This window comes from Sphaerulina musiva, assembly GCF_000320565.1.
Source record: "Sphaerulina musiva SO2202 unplaced genomic scaffold SEPMUscaffold_7, whole genome shotgun sequence".
NCBI classification, from domain to species: Eukaryota; Fungi; Ascomycota; class Dothideomycetes; order Mycosphaerellales; family Mycosphaerellaceae; genus Sphaerulina; species Sphaerulina musiva.
Window position 1 is genome coordinate 1,732,336 of NW_016017389.1, and position 17,839 is coordinate 1,750,174.

A 17,839-nucleotide genomic window follows, 5' to 3' on the forward strand; every position below is an offset into this window, starting at 1 on the left:
TAGGGCGAGTGTATAATACGCCTGCGTACCGCGTATATAATAGCTACGCGAACAATAACAAAGCAGGCTATAATAGCGTAGGAAGGATAAGTGTCTATCCGCCTCGCTAGGGGTTCGCCTTACTAACGAGTTTGTATACAGACCGTACTAAGACTCTTAAACAAGGTAATCGCCGTCTAACGCTAGAAGGATACCTATAATAAGATCTAAAGAGAGATTTCGGCTAGTTACCCGGCAAGCTCTATAGAGGACGCGCGCGCTCTCGTAGAGGGCGATAAGGAGTACTGTCGCTAGGCAGTACGCCTCTATCTTATAGCGCGAACCCTTAATAGAGAGATCTATACTATTAAGATAGCGTACTACCGTACGGGGACTACCGTAGGTAGGCCTACTCTCGCGCTACGGTCGACCTAAGACTACTAAGGCTTACTGCTCTTAGAGCAGTTGCGTTTGCTAGGATGCTATCCTATATAGGGACCCTTAGAACGCCTCTAAGGGTCGTTAGCGGTAAGTCTTAACGACGCTCCCCGTTCTCGGGAACTAGCTAACTATATCGTAGCGTCCCTCTACTACCGCGGTAGACGCCTTTAACTAGACGCGTACAAGGTTCTACTAGGCGGTACCTACTATAGTATTACGCCTAGACGAGGCCCCGGCGGTTCCCTACGTATCGCCCCGTCCTTAAGTAACCCTACTAGTACCCTCTATAGGTCGGAGTTACTATCGGGGTAGTCGCCCTATAGTATATTCGTCTAACGATAAGGAGCTTCTAACTACGGTACCGACGCCGGTAACCTCTCGTCGGCGCGGCGAGAAGGTACGTAAGGTTACCCTATCCCTAGAGCGGGGTCCTATATTACTAGACTTTGTTCGAGATACCCTTCCTAGCCTACGTCGACCTAAGGCTAGTATCGTTCCTATATCGACTAACGATACGCCCTCTCGTCCGCGTAGCGGTCCTATAGCGACTACTCGTCCTACTACTCGTCCGGCGGTCCCTATCCGAGACTTACTAGCGCGTACTCCGGCGGCTCGTCGCTAACTAGTAGCTCGCGAGACCCCTTACCGTTCGACGGCCGGTCGCCTAGTACCTCGTACGCTGTATAGTAGTCGTACTTTAAACACTATATACTCTCTATTATCCGGCTATATAGCTAGGTACAATTTTAATACTCCCGAGGGGATCGCCGCGGCTACCTTAGACCGGGTACTATATCTACGCCGGATACCTAGCCGTCCTACTCCGATATCGCTATCGTTACGCTTAATCCGGAGGACTCCCCGATTATCCCGCTATAGCGGTCGCTCTATTAAGAACCCTTAGCTATTACGTCGGTTCGATAATAGATACGACGAGGAGGATGTTAGTAATAACTAGAAGATAGGGGACGCGCCGCCGCTAGAGGTAGAGGCCCTATAGGATAGGGACCTCCTTATAACGGGCGCCCTCCGAAGTAAATCCCTAGCGCCTATAGTACTATCGGTCCCCGTCGCGCTGCCCGTTCTAGCCTCTTCTCGCGTCTCTGCCGGAGTACTATTATTTCGAGGCTTCTTGCCCTTACCTATAGAGCGCGAGGCTTCTCGAAGCCTATTACGCCTAGTATTATACCCGGCGATTCCCTTTCGCTTTACTAACCCTCTTTCTCGAGAGTCTGCCTACGCCTCTCCTTTAGCAACTATACTACTATCGCGTCTGTTATCTCCTACCGCCTTTAGAACCGCGCTGTCGTCGCCGACTCGTCGGTAATCAAGCCCGACGGCCGAAACTTACTCTAGCCCGCCTCTATTCCTATTACCTTACTACGAGTTTGAATCCTCTCTCGACCCGGAGGAGTAGGGTCGGGATATCGACCTTAGCGGGGACTAGATTCCCGATATCGATCCGTAGTCGATATCGAATATAGGTTATAACGGGTTAGTAGCCGTCCTAAGGGATATTCGTCGCTTTCTTCTAGACGCGGAAGTCCCGGCACTACTATATAAGATTTATCGGTTACCTCTATACTAGGCCCGCTAATAGGCTATAATATAGGTAGATTACGGGTTCTAGCGAGAGGAATATCTAGACAACTACGAGTTCGGGGGTCTTGTTCGGTACGTAGCGCCTAAGGTCTCGGAGGGTACCCGGGACCCTACGCCGGTACTAGTTAGCGACTATACTATAGCCGAAGCGCCTTCGGTAGAGGGTAGCGTCGGTAGTTCGTAGGTAAGGAGTAGGATATTTAGTATATTTAGTAGGAGGTAGCCGGGGGTCTACTAGGGTTATAATAGTTTGTCTTATACTATATACTTTTCTTTTATCTACTACTCGCTCCCTTAGGGGATACCCGCGATAATCTCTACTTATCTAGTAGCTTATTTATGTTTTCGAAGTTATCCTTAGGTTCCTAAGTATTAAAGTCCTTATCGTACCCTTTCTACCTAAGTCGGTATTCCGTCTCTCCCTTCCTTTTCCTTTTGTCTACTATCTTATCTACTTCCTATACTTCGGTACTATTAGTAGCGATATCGGGGAACGCTACGTTCGCTAGCGGAGCGCTAGGCCTTTCGTAGAAGGGTCGTAGGAGGGAGATATAGAATACCGGGTATATACAGTAGGTATTTAGTAGGATTAGCTAGTATACCTACTAGCTATCGCCGACTACCTTATTAACCTGGAATAGGCCTAGGAATTTAAGGGATAGCTTCTTACTAGGCTAAGTTAGTTTTAAGTTCTTTGTACTTAGGAGTACTAGATCTCTCTTAGCAAACGTCTATAGAGTATAGTAGTCGTTATACTAGCGCTGCTATCGCCTCTACGCTTATTATATACAAGTCGCTGCTTCCGCTCGTACCCGTTCTAGTAGCTAGACTCTATCCGATACTACTAGCGCCTCCCCTTTATAGTAGACGTCTACGTCTAATACGGACTACTAGGGATATTTCCTATATACTATTATAAACGGCGTCTCGCCGGTAGTCGCGTATACCGCATTGTTGTATACGAATTCTACGTATAGTAGGAGGGACGCCTAGTCGTCCTATCTATTAGACGTAAATATCCGAAGGTAAGCTTCTATCGTCTAATTCTAGCGTTCCGTCTGCCTATCTGTTTAGGGATAGTACGTAGTACTTAGCCGTCGTTTTATCTAGTATTAGTAATAAATCTCGGTCTAGAATACCGAGGTAAAGAGCGTACCTCGGTCGCTAACGATTCCCTTAGGGAGCCCGAATTTAGTACCTATATACGTTATAAACACTTTAGTAAAGTCCCTTACGGTCTACGTTTCTTAGGCCGGAATATATAATAACATCTTCGATAGCCTGTCGACAATAACTAGTATAGAGTTATACGTTACCCTATAATACTTCGCTAGGGGTAGCTTAGTAATAAAATCTAAAGAGATCTCCTCCTATATATTTCCTAGTACCGGAAGCGATTTCAGCTCCTCTAATAGCATCGTCCTAGGTACCTTAGCCTTTTAGTATATATTGTATATCTTGTAGTATTCTCTTATATCCTATCGGAGCTCCGGCTAATATAACAAGCGGTAGACTAACTTTAGCGTCTTGTCTTCGCCGAAGTATCCTATAAGAGCGGAGTCGTAGAAGTTAGCTATAATTTCTGCTCGGACGGCCGGCTTATTTAGGACATAAAGCCTCCCTTAGTACTATAGTAGGTTCTTGTTATCGAATATCTAGGGGTCTAGCTTACTGTAGCGGGTTCGCCGGGTATCCTTCTACTCGTTCCTCTTATAGGCGACGAACTCGTCCCGTTGCTATAGCGAGGCTACGAGACTTCTAAAGGGTTGCCCTATATCGCTACTTATAGTCTAGCTTGCGAGTAGGACCCTTACTATTAAGCGTAGTACGTAGTATATATATTTACTAGTACTAGCGACCGGAGTTATATTACGTAACGGCGCTAGAGGTTTGCCGGACGTATCCGAAATTTCGGTTATAGACTCCTTGCTACTTACTATACTAACCTTACCGTTACGGATCCGTATAGCTATTACTATAATACCTAGGTCGGCTAATTTAAGCTTGTACTAGAGGATTAGTAGTAATTAATTAACTATATCGTTCTCGGTCTAATAGTCCGCTCGTCTCGAGGAGCTATCTACTAGATTAGTCTTCTCCGGTCGGTAGTATATCTTAAAGTCGAATTAGCCTAGATATACCGCCTATCGGGCTTGTTGCCCGTTTAGCTTCTATACTATCTAAATACCCCTTAGGTTATTGTAGTCGGTATATACCTAGAGCGGGGTATATACGTCTACGAAGAAGTGTCTCTAGACCTTAAAGCTATAGACGACCGCGAGGAGCTCTTAGTCGTACGTTTCGTAGTTTCGCTCCGCCGGCGATATCTTTCTTAACGTAAAGGCGATAGGATACTACCGGTCGTTATAGAGCTACGTTAGGATCCCGTATAGGCCGTAGTCGGACGTATCGGTTTCTAGTCGTAGAGGCTTCGCCGGGTCGTAGTAGCGGAGTATAGAGGCGGAAGTAAACATCTGTTTTAACGCCTAAAACGCCGCCTCCCCGGCCTCTATCTACTGAAATTCGCCTTTCTTTAGAAGGTTAGTTATCGGGGCTATTACCTTCGCGTACCCGGCTATAAAGCAGCGGTAGAAGTTAGCGAACCTAAGGAATAACTATAGTTCTCTTAGGTTAGTCGGCGAGGGCTACTCGGTAATAGTAGCGACCTTCTCGGGGTCGGTGTATACGCTCTTATAGTTTACTCGGAATCTAAGGAACGCTACCTCGCTTTACGCAAAGGTATACTTCTTTAGGTTAACGAACAATTCCGCCTGTTCTAGCCTAGCGAGTACCCGGCGAACCGCCTTCTAGTACTTTTCGATATTATCGTAGTAGGTATAGATAAGGATATTATCTAGATATATTACTAGGATATTATCGAGTAGCCCGGCGAGGGCCCGGTTAACGTACGCCTAGAATATAGCTAGGGCGTTAGTTAGCCCGAAGGGTATTACCTTATACTCGAAGTGCCTGTATCGTATTCTGAAAGCGGTCTTCTATTTATCGCCTTCGCGGATACGGATTCGGTAGTACGCGTCCTTAAGATCTAGAGAGGTAAAGTACTTAGCGCTAGTAAGGTACGTAAGGCTTTCGTCGATAAGGGGAAGCGGGTATCGGTCCTTAATAGTAATCGAATTTAAGGCGCGGTAGTCGACGTATAATCGTAAGGTCCCGTCCTTCTTTAGTACGAACAGTAGCGGAGCCCCGGCGGGGCTAGTACTATATACAATCCGTCCCTACTCTAACTCCTTATAGAGGTATTCCTAGAGGACTTCTAGCTCCTGCTAGGAGAGATAGTAGAGGGATCCGAAGGGCGGTTCCTTACTATCTATCAGTTCGATAGTATAGTCGGTTGCCTTATAGGCCGGAAGGATCGCCGCGGAGTCGTTATCGAATATATAGCGATATCCTTCTAATATAGCGGGTAGGGAGACTTGTTTTGCCTCGCCTTAGTTAATCGCGTAAATCTAGAAGGTCGAGCCCTAACCTCTCTAGGGGTTCGCTAGGCGTAACTACCCTACTATATAGATAGAGGAGGAGTCTTCCTTCGATTCGCGCTTTAACCTCTTTAAAGAGACCCTTTCGAAGCTAGAGATCGTAAGTCCCTATCGCTAGGTACCGGGACCGTTCTAGATATCGATACCTAGGGTCTTTAAGGAATATCGGCTAAGGAGGATAGATAGACTATCCTAGTCGATACTATAGGCGAGAATCTTCGTTATTCGGGTATTCCCGCTAGAGTCGCTAAGTTTTAACTAGAACTCGTAGGCGCTATAGTAGTAAGTTTCGTAGGTCGATAGCTATCTAAGTAACAGGAGTTAGGCCTCGATTCGGGGTAGGCCTATTTCTACCGCTACCTTCTAGCTAATCGTAGTTACCTAGGCGTACGTATCGAGAGCGACCTATATAGGTTCTATACCTTCGCTAGTAATAATAGTTCCTACTATTTCGATAATATCCCTAGATTTAATAGGTCGGGGCCCCGTTGCGTCCTAAGTATTTGCGACGAGCCTAATTAGTTTTTTAGCTAGATAGGGGTCTAGTTAGGATTACTACGCTTTAACGGGTAGTCTAGGCGAATATAACCTATCTTACCGTACTTATAGCACTTTAGTCCTAAGTAATCCCCTTTGTCTAGAGCGGCTTTTGCGGCCGCGCCCGATTTCGGGGCTTTAGCCGTATTAGTACGCAGTTCCCTAGCGTCTCTCCGGCGATCTCGATCTTTAGATTTTAGCTTATTGCTACTAGTCCGCCCTTTACCGCCTTAGGTCCTCGGATAGTTCTTCTCGATCTAGGTCGCTAGGTTAACTAACTCGTCCTATATTTTAGAGATAGAATTATAATCGACGATCCGTCGGCGGGTCTCCGGGTATAACCGGGCGAAGAACTAGTATAGCTACTATTCTAGAGTATACCGTTCTAGCTATACCTCGAGAGTCTCTAGATATATTAGGAACTCCCTAGAGGACTAGTTAGTACGTTGTTTAGCGGACGTATAGTCTAGGTACGCCTAAAGCAATCGAGCGTTAGAATTGTCTAGAAGGTTAAGTAGGAACTGCTTAAAGTAGTCCTAGGTCGTATCCTCTCGTTCGGCCTCGGTTATCCGCTACTAGTATACGTACTAGCGATCCCTTAGGGTATATCCCTTAGTAAGGTATTATATTGCCTAGATATACCTCTCGGCTTCCCGTTAGAAGGACTGTAGATTCTAAAGGAATACGACTTCGTATAACATTACGAAGTCGCTGTATTCCTTTAAGGACCTCCTCTTATATTCGCTAGAGGCTTTTACCGAGCGTTTAGGAGGAGGGGCAATATCGGTTTCCGTAGTATATCGCTTATAGCTACGGCTATTCTAGAGGTCGGCTACCTCTTAAATTAGTAGTAGACGTTCCTTTTCTGCCTATAGGCGGGCGATATCTTTCTAAAGGTCGCTTAGCTCCTCGCGTTCGACGATAATTTCCGGCTCGGAATCGTTCGCGTCCTTTAGTTAGATACTAGCGAGAGCTTCTATAGATTCCTCCTAGTCGAGCAGTTCCTAAACTCGTCCCGCTTCGATATCCGTAGAGGAAGATTGTTTAGTAGAGGCCTATTCTAGTATAAAGGGGTTCCCTAGCGAGTCGCTAGGATTCTATCTAGTAGAACGTCCTCCTACTATTGTTCGGACCTTTCCCTTATAGTTAAGGTACGAGAGTTATTATATAATAGTTCTATAAGCGTAAGGGTATACGTAATAGAGGTCTAAGGTATAAAAGGTATAAATAATATATAGTTTGCTATCTAAGGTATAATAACTCTACCCTTCCTTCCTAGAGGAGGGCCCTCGCTATATATATAAGCTATTCTATTATCTACTCCTCGCTACCGGTACCGCCTCCTCTTAGGCAGTAGCCGATAACCGGTTCCCTTAGGAATCCTCTTAATTTAGAACGTCTCCGATCGGTAGGGTATCCCTTCTATACCGGATCGCTAGAGGTCTACGAGGGCTTTCCGGCCCGCGCGGTACGCCCCGCCCGCCTCGCCGGGGGTTCGCTAGAGCTTCTCTGCCCTAGCGTATTATAAGCAGTTATATATTATTAACAAAATTATCCTTAGTAGTTACGGTTCTATAGTATCGACTAGTAGAACTACGCTAATCAGACGGCCTACTATCGCCGGAGTTCGGTAAACCAACAGTACCCTAGGTATTACTACCGTTCCGGCGGAAAGTAATAAGTTATTTAACGAGCGATTGGATACCTAGAACGAGAAACAGCTCGGCGCTTACGCTTTACTAAAGGAATTCTGTAGACCTATCGCTAGGTTACTACTTAAGGCGGCCGAAAGTAACGACGAACCTATATTTATAGCTATCGACAAACGCCTCCGAGCTGAATTCGAACTCGTAGGTTCCGGACGTTATTAGGAACTCTGTTATATCTTTACAAACCTTACGCTCGCTAGCTATAGCGACATCTCTAATTATAGCGCCAAATTTACTTAAACTTACAACGAGATAGTAAATCTCGACGCAAAGTTGACGCTACTAGAACCGTTCCTCGTCTAGGCCTATCTCGGCGGTCTTAGCGACGCGTTTAGCGAATTTATTACCGTATTCAACCTTTAATATTCACTTGTACCTACCGCTATTAATAGCGTTACTTAGACGGCCGTTAGTATAGCTATCGTACGACGCAAAGTTAAAGAATATGTAAGCAGAATACAGACAGACAGTAACGTCGTACTATATAATCGACAACGCCGTCCTAACGATAACTACCCCGATTGCAAGTACTATAGAAAGAAATATAGGGGTACGTACTAGACGATTGACGCTAGTAGGGCACCTTAGGTATAGATCGACCGTTACTCTAACTTAAAGAAGCGTAAGAATACCGACAACGCCGTCTTCGGTAGACAAACCGACACTACTACTAGTAGCGGACGTTACAACGTAATAGTTACTAGTAATAGCCGTAAAGAAGCACTGTACTTTACGTTATATAACGCTATATATAAATATATAGCGATTTACCGTAGTATTAATCTCTACGATTGCTTTATTCTTAACAGCGGAGCTACTAGCTTACTTATAGGACGAAAAGACCTCTTTATATCTAATACCTATATTACTATCGAATCGGCCGAATCCAACGGTATTAGCGGCGTTAAACTACGGCTAATCGGCCGAGGAACGCTTCGAATTAGGTGCCGAAACGGCAGATAGATTCAAATTCCTAATATATAGTATTTACCGAACGCTAGAGTAAACCTACTATTACTTAATACAATATAGCTATATATTAAGGGGATCGTAAAGACGACGAATAGCCTAATATTTACTAAAGATAGCGACGAATACTTAGTAACTATTACCGGAGGTCTCTTAATACTAGATATATACAGCGAGTAACTAGACGATCGACTAATTACAGGCTTCTACGGCGTAGCCTACTCGGTCGATAAATTACTCCGCCTATAGTATAAACGAATAGCTTACCTTAGTAAGAGTAGTTTGATTAAACTACGTAATATATCTACTAGAATAGAGGAGTTACGGGCCGACTGCATCTGCGAGAACTATATTCTCGGCAGGTAAGTAACGAAACCGTACAATAGCTACCTACTAAGAGGCCGTTACAAAATAGACGTTATCTACGTCGACGTAGTATACTTACTAATCGAGTTATTCGACGGATGCAAGTACTTTGTTAGTATTATAGACGACTTTACTTAATAGAGCGTTACCAAACCGATATAGCGACGCGCCGACGCGCTATCGATAGTCTAAGAATTCGTTACTTCTAATAGTACCTCCGAGTACTATACTACTCTTATTATTCAAGATAGGGGAGGTAAAAATATAAGCGACAGTTACTATAGATAGTCTAGAAACAGGGGTATTACTTAGTACCTTTCTAGTATAGAACAATACGAGCAAAATAGCGCTATAGAGGCCTTCAATAAGGTTATCGAGCAAAAAACCTAGACTACCCTACTCGCGTTACCTAACCTAGATCTACGTTACTAGTTACCGGTAATCGAGTATAGAATTACCTACCTACGTAACCGGTTACCCTACCGAAGGTTGACGGTAACGCTATACGAGGTATAGACAGGACACAAACCTTACCTATCAAATATACGAATTATAGGCTATAAGGTATATATCTACAAAAAGACAGCTAACGTTAGCAAATTGGTCGGTATAAGAGCTAGAATCGAAAGGTTACTTGGTTTCAAAGGTAACGGGTACTATCTAGTTACTTCCGAGAACCCTAAACAGCTATAATAGCGATTCGATATAGACTTCGACGAGCCGTACCCAAACTGTACGAGCATTACCGAATGCGATAGTAATAACGGCTAAGTTACGGTCTTAGAGTTAGGAAGAGAAACTAACAAAACAACTTATCAACCTACGAACCCTAGCTACGACGAACTACTATACAAACGACGGCCTATAGACTACGAATTACGACGCGTACAACGCGCGAATTACGAGTTATAAGCTAATTACTTAGGCTACGGCTAGAGCTACGAACCGACGCGAATAGACTACGATTATACGAACTACAAATCTACGAACCGCGAGTTACGAGATTACGAATCTACGAACTACGAGTTACGAGGTTACGAATCTACGAACCGCGAGTTACGAGATCAAGAGTTATAATAGTACGAGTTAGCGCGATTAGGCTACGAGCTACTAACTATACTACCGGGTTACGTATCGAAAACGCGTCCTAAAACAGTCGGAATCGACGCGCCGTCGTCCGAACTTATATAGGACAGCAAACGGTAGCGCAAACCGAAACGATATTATTACTAGTATTACTAGAATAACGCGAATACATTTACCAAATTCAATATATTACTCTACGTACTTATAAACGCCTTACTAGCCTCTAAGCTATACGAACCTACCTCCTACGACGACGTACGTTACTATAGCGGCTAATAGAGTAACTAGAAACTAGCCCTTAGCGACGAATACAAGTTACTGAATTACAACTATATATAGACAATCGTTAAATAATTAGTAGCTAAGGACGGCAAATCCAGAATCCTTAAAGGTAGATAGGTATTCAAAATCAAGCGCGTAGGGGAGAAAATCAAGTATAAATGCCGCTAGGTAGTAAAAGGCTTTATATAGGATAGTAAATAGTAAATACCTCGAAACGTACGCCTTAGTTAGGCCTCATCATAGGTACAACCTACCCTAGTAGGTATATAGGGTAGGTTGGGTATTGGCAATACCTAATAGGTATAGGTATTTAGCTAGGTAAACCTAACCTATCGGGTTAGGTACAAACCTAGTAGGTATTACGATACCTAGTAGGTATTGCGTACCTATTAGGTATTGATTTTTCGTAAACAGAAAGAAAAAGCCTAGAAACCGAGTACCCTAAGAGCAAGTTATTTGAACTAGGTATTAGAAAAGAAACTGTATATAAGCCCGATATAGATAAGAGGAGAAAGAGAGTAGTTAGATCGAATGAATAAATATAGAAGAATATATACGCTAGATTACAGCTTATAATATTTTGAAACTTAAGTACTATAGTCGGTAAATATAGTCGGTAGGTAAACTTTATATAAGCTTAAACCAAGCTCGCTATAATCGTCTCGTAGTATCCCGGAGGCACTCTTACGCAAGCTTGAAGCTTAGGCGTACCGATCGCCTTAGCTCCTCTACCCTATCTCCCTTATTATCGCTAATTGTATCTAAGTTACTAATCCGTTCTATAAGATCTTTTGTCTACTCTCGGTCTTTACTTAGGATCTCCTATAAAGTTAGAGTACTAAGAAGCGCTTAAGTAGCCTCTGTAGCCTCGTAGGCGATAAGAACTCTAGTATCGTACTTATCGTCGCAGTAGCGGAAACGGGATACTATTAGTTTAGAGAATATTAATACAGAGTATTAGCGATTGAAACGACTTTAGTATCGAGCGATACTGAAATCGCGCTTATACCTAACTCCGGCCGCAGGAATATAGAGAATATCCCGCGCTATTAGTACGAGAGTAGGGTACTTAGGCTTAAGCGAAGACTATATCTTTAGTACCTCGAATAGATCCCCTTTATCTATATTGGCGTCTAGATAGTCGGCAAGCTCGTTACCCTTACGAGTACTACGTCGTTAAGTTTAAGAAGACTCTACACTCCTACTAAGAGTAAAGTCGATCTAGCCCTTATACCGACTACTTCTACTACGTAACTCGTAGGTAGAAGTGCTCGATAATAGACGATAGCTCTTCTCCTACTCTATTCTTAGCTTACCCTTATAATACTCGTAGTAGCTTTTATCCCTAAAGTCATCGCGTACCTAGAACTTCCGCTTAAGGCAGAGGGTAAGGAGGATACTAATGCCGTAGTAATCGCTAAATCGATCCTAGGTATCTCGATAATATTTCTTAAGCTTAGCCTAAGCAGCCTCGTATACCTAATATACATCCTTCTTCCAAGGTATCCTCTTATTCTTAAGTCGCTTTATCGCCTCCTCTAGAATATCGAAAAGCTAGTTGTAGTATATAAGGACAAGGTAGATAGTCGGACCTTTCGTTGTTCCGATCGTTGCTATCGCCGCTACGAATAGTTTCGTAAGGTCGATAAGGTACTTAACCCTTTGCTACTCTTCGGAATCGATACCTATATCTTTACTTAGGTCGAGTCGATCGATATAAGATTCGATAACTCTTTGTAGTCTGCTAAAGCGATCGAGCATTAACGTTATTAAGGACTACCTTGTCTTTACGTCTTAAACGACCCTTAGGATCCGATCTTAAACGCTATTCTACCGACGGTACTTTGCAAATAGCTCCTTCTTTTAAAGTATCTCTTTCTATAGGTCGATAAACTGCTCGAACCTTTAAGAGCTCGAGTTAATAAAGACGCAAAGTTTCCGGATCTAGGGATCGAAATTAGCGAAGGGAATCTCGAGTGCCGACTATAATTGCCGACTACGAGAGCCGACTATACTTTAGAAATAGGAAGGTTAATAGGCGATAGGCCGCAGAGACTAATCTTACCTTTAGAAGAAGGTAAGGTATACTATTAGCTTAAGGGCGGCTAATCTGCTTACTCTGTTTTCTCCTCCTCTATAATATCTGCCGATCTTTCTCGTAATTCTAGTATTCGGAAAGGTCGTTAGTCGGACAGAGCCCTAGGCGGTTGAAAAAGGCCTTTAAGGGAAGCTAGGCAGTATATACAAAGTAGGGAAATCGCTCGGGACGGCTAGCTCGATTATACTCCGCGATTGCCTCCTCCTTATCCTCTTCTATCTCCGAGTCGGGACTACTCTCCGTACCTTCCTCTAAGCTCGTTACTAGCCTCCTAGCCGTTATACCGTACCTCTCTTAACAAGTATTAATCGCTAAAACACTATAGAATATTAGAAGGAAGTAAGAAGAGTAAAGCAAGTAGTCTTATATCGTATTATATAGGGTCTTATTATTCGAGGCATTGTCGTACGTAATTGCAGTTAATCGGTACTTAATCTCGAACTCTTATAAGATTTCGAATAGTATCTCTACAAGGTAATTACTAGTATAACGGCTAGTAATATATAGAAAGCTAAGCATCCCTTCGTACTAGACCTAGTAGTCGTTAATCTAGTAGACCCGGATAGTAAGGAATAAGGTTTTTATACTTCTGGATTGCTAGCTATTATACGCGATAGCTATCTTAAATCTACTAGTAAGACGGATCTTAAGGGATTTAGCAGACTCTTAAACCTTAGTACCGAGCATCCTACGGTATATCGAGGCGGATTTGAACTAAATTATCTCGACCTGTCCTAGGAGTAGGGCTATATAAGTCTGTTTTACTAATAGTCGTTCAAAGAACTAGAATAGCAGACTATTGTCGATAATTATCTCGAAGGATAAGCGCGGGAAATCGTCCGGTATATAGCCTAGGTCCCTCGTCTATCGCGGATTGCTTATAGTCTAGAGATAAAGTTTTAGTATAGTTACTTAGACGTAGTCGGCAGACATAGTCGGTAGGTATAGTCGGCAGGTCTAGTCGTCGGTAGTTAGTACTTACTTATCGATGCTTTACGGTTATAAACATCTCCTTCGTAAACCCTCGCTTATCTTATTTCTCCTAGTAGTTCGAGGAGTCTAGATACTTCTCGATAGACGTTATACCGGTATTTAGTATAGGATGTTTTAGTATAGCGTTACAGTACCTATATACGACTTTAGGTATCGCATCTTCTTAAAGTATTCCCTCCTCTAGGAAATCCTATACCTAAGATATCCGAGACTTACTCCTCTAGGTAATTAGGGACCGATTAAATATAGTACGACCGTTCCGCTTTTTGAGCCGCTTCCTAGTATAGTTCTACTAGCGTACCTCGTACTACTTCTTAAAGTTCTCCTTATACTTGAACCTCTATAGCTAGTAGTTAGCTTTAATATCCTACTCCCCGATATAGTCCGGCTTAACGGAGAGTACTAGAGAGGAATCTAGATCTTCTTCTACTATAGTCGGCCGTCTTGTACGACGCTTGCGAACCTCTGTTCTACGTCGGCGGTCCTCTAGTATTAGGCTCGGTAGGAGGTTCGTCGCAGAACTATATCGTTAGCGTAAGCGAGCGCTCGATCGTATAGGGGTAGTAGAAGAGCTTCCTAGCTACGAGGAGGATTCGAATCGGGAGCTTCCGACTCCTAGAGAGAAAGCAAAGGAAGACGAAAATATAGTATTTCAGACTCTAATATCGTGAATCCGTTATAAGAGGATAGAGGAGAGGGAACGTAGGAATTGAAAGGAGGGAAAGTAGGAATTTCAGAATCCTAGTACGCTACCCTATAGGGGTTGAGCGAATAGAATTCGTAGGCCTACTTCCGGCTACGAGCTAACCTATTAGATAGTCTGATTCTTACTACTAACCCTTCTACCCTTTCTTCTATCCCTCTTCGTCTTCTTAAAATAGGCGAGGCTCCTAGTCCTCCGAGTCTAAAATCTCGAACCCTCTAACAAAGTTGCGAATATAGAGTCCTTCGTAAGTACCTTCTCGATTCCCGAAGATACTAGGTATAGTTTATCTTCTCGTAGTAGTAGGAGTAGAAAGGCCTCTAGAGTAATCCTATTATACTCTTTAATATTGTACTCGATAAGGGCAGCTATTATCTTAGGCTAGAGAGTCTGTTCGCGGCTTAGAGTATTCTCCCTCTTATAGAGCTTATATACTATCTTCGCGAGGTACTTCTCCCCTTTTAAGCTTACTAATAGAAGGAAACTATTAGCGGAGTAGTTATAATTTTCTAATATTAGCTAGGAGGGTCTAGGAAGACTACTTAAATAAGCCCTTTAGGCTGCGACATCCTAGGCAAGGATACTACGGTAGACTATACGCTCGATTAGGCTAAAAATCTCGTATAGTAGTAGGAGTCGTACTTCTCTAACGCAGATCTAGGATTATTAGAAAATAGTCGGTAGGTATAGTCGGCAGATAAGCTTACCTTTTTAGTCTCGCTATCGACAATTTGTAAAATCTGCTTTATAGCTACCTCGTTAGGGAGAACCAGACTCTCTAGAGTAATAAGTTTGTTCTAGAACTTCCGGATCGAGCGATACTATTAGTTATAAGTAGTCGTAAAAGTAGAAGAGGCTGCCTGAAAGGCAAAAGTTCTAATAGAGTTCGCTATCTTCTTGTTAATCTCTTTTAATAACAAAGGATTGAGAATCGTTTCTTAAGGAAGGCATTCGTTACTAAGGCCCCTAAGTGCTTTATCGTATCGTTCACTAAGGGTAAGGGTATCCTATTCCTACTTAACCTAATCCTCCTTTTAAAATATTATCTTTAATTTGCTTTTACTATCTCTAAGCTTAAGGAACTAGTTAGCTTTATCGATTTCGGCCTATTCGTCGGGTAAAAGAGCTAGATTAGTCTCTGCTTACTTCTTAGTACTAGAGAAGTTAGCCTTTAATAGGAAGTAGGAATACCGACCGCAGATGCCGACTATAGACGCTGACTACGAAACTTACGCTTTCCGGTTATATTCTGCTGTATATATCGATCTCTATTCCTTAACTAGAACAGCTTAACGGTCCCTACTTAGCTCGCTAAACTCGCTAGACTACTTGATCTAAGCCTTCTTAAACCGTACGAACGATTTATTACGAGCCTTTCTATATCGATCCTAAGCTCTCTTCTCTTCGTCTATAGCGGTAGTACGCTCGCGGTCCTATAGGGTATTCGGCTTTAGAGAGTATTCTTTAAGTAACTTCGTAGCTGCCCCGAGCCTAGTACGCTTATTTTCTAGCGCCTCTAGCGTAATATTCTTCCGTTTCGGTATAGTAGTATCGGTACGGAGGTAGGTACGGACGTAGGTAGGGATGTAGGTACGGAGGTAGGTACGGTAGTACGTACGGTAGTACGTACAGAGGTAGATACGTAGGGTAGAAGCGCTTTAAGAAATAAAATTTCTCTTATCTAAGAGATTTAAGGTTTAGATAGTAGCCGGAACCCTGTCCCGTAACCCCGAGCACCGACACTACCCTCTATAACAACATTACACTTCCGCGCCTATACTAACGCTCCTCTACTACTACTATTATCGTCGATTTCCTAAGTGCCCTCCCCTCTACCTAAATTTTATTTCGAATATAAGTTGTTGTCGCTTTATTCGCTATTACTAGGACAACTGCTATAGGGTATTATATATAAATACTATATTATCTAGAGAAATAGTTAGACTACTAACTTCTTAAGGTATCGTAGTACTTTCTAGTAAAAAAGTGAAATCTCGTAGCTAGAGTAGAACGTATTCGGCAGACGTAGTCGGCGTATAAACTATATAATATAATATGAAATATACTAGTATAGATATATATAGAACCCCTGTCCTAATTACTAATTACCTTCCCGCGCGATCCGATATACTCGAGAGATAAGCGGCTTAGCGATTTCCGGGTCTTCCTTATACCTACCAACTTATCCTCTCTTGCTTTTTTCTTATCCTATATATTCCTATTAAGTCGAAACTCTTAAAATGCCTAATATAGACATACAATCTCTCTCTTCCTACGTCTCTTCCTCTCTTCCTAACGACGACGACGACTAGGAAAGAAGAGATAGTCTACGTTAAAAAGAAACGAAGGCTAAAGCACTCCCGAAGGCTGCCTACGATAGCGGAAGTAATAAGAGGACTCGACAGTAGTTAGATCAGACGGTTAAGCCGACGGAGAAGAGGCAGACGGAGGAGAGGCAGACGGAGGAGAGGTAGACGGAGGAGAGGTAGACGGAGGAGAGGTAGGTAGATAGAGGTATAGGTCAAGTTAATAATAATAAGACGAACGAAGATTCAGACCTGCCGACTAAGCGGCGTAGTCGAGACGGGGTAGTATCGGTTCAACTAAAGGGGCTACATATTATCTATAATAGATCAGACCGATAGCTCTCTAATATAGCTTCCCCTCGACTAAGTCTCGCCGTAAGGAGACTAGGACGTACGAAAAAAGTAGTATAGAAGACCTATCCTAGTAATAAGAGACTACTAGGAAGTCAACGACTATAGAAAAAGCCTATTGTTCGAAAGGCGCCTAAAGCGAGAAGACGAACGAAGGCTAGTATAGCCGCTCTCCGAGAAATTAGGAAATACTAGAAGTCTACGGAGCTTTTAATACGCCGACTTCTATTCTTAAGGATTTGTCGAGAGATTACGATAGATTTAGCAACTAATACTAGTAATAGTATATACCGTTTTCAAGTTAAGGCTCTACTTTGCTTGTAGGAAGCAACGGAAGCTTTTCTTATATAGGAGTTCGAAGTCTCTAATATACTAGCGATTTACGCAAAACGGGTAACCTTATAATAGAAGGATATAAAACTTTGTCGCTAGATTCGGAAGCGCTTCGCAGGAGAAGCGAATTCAAGTACCGAGCTTTAATCTTATAGCAATTCGCCGACTACGTCTACCGACTATATACTCCTAATATCGTTTTCGAGGCTAGTACTTAAAGAATTAGTACTAGATATATAAGATAACCCGAAAACGAGCTTCCGTAAGATGTTGTCTCCTATACTAATTATATCTATATAAATCTCTAGGTCTCTTGTTTACGGGCTAGGCACTGCTTATACGGTCGTTATATCAATATTTCCTATTTCCGGCGATCTTACTTTACTATTTCTTACTTCTATTGTCCAAAAACGGCAGGTGCCTACCCTACGTAGACAAAGAATCCCTCGCTTCTAATTGGTCGCGCCCCTAGACCCTAAATTCCGCCGCCTTTAAAGGTATTCCCTACTTCCAAAAAAACCTAACTTGCGATATCAATATTGGTTGTTAACCCCCTCCCTCCCGCTCCGCCCCTACCCGCTATAACC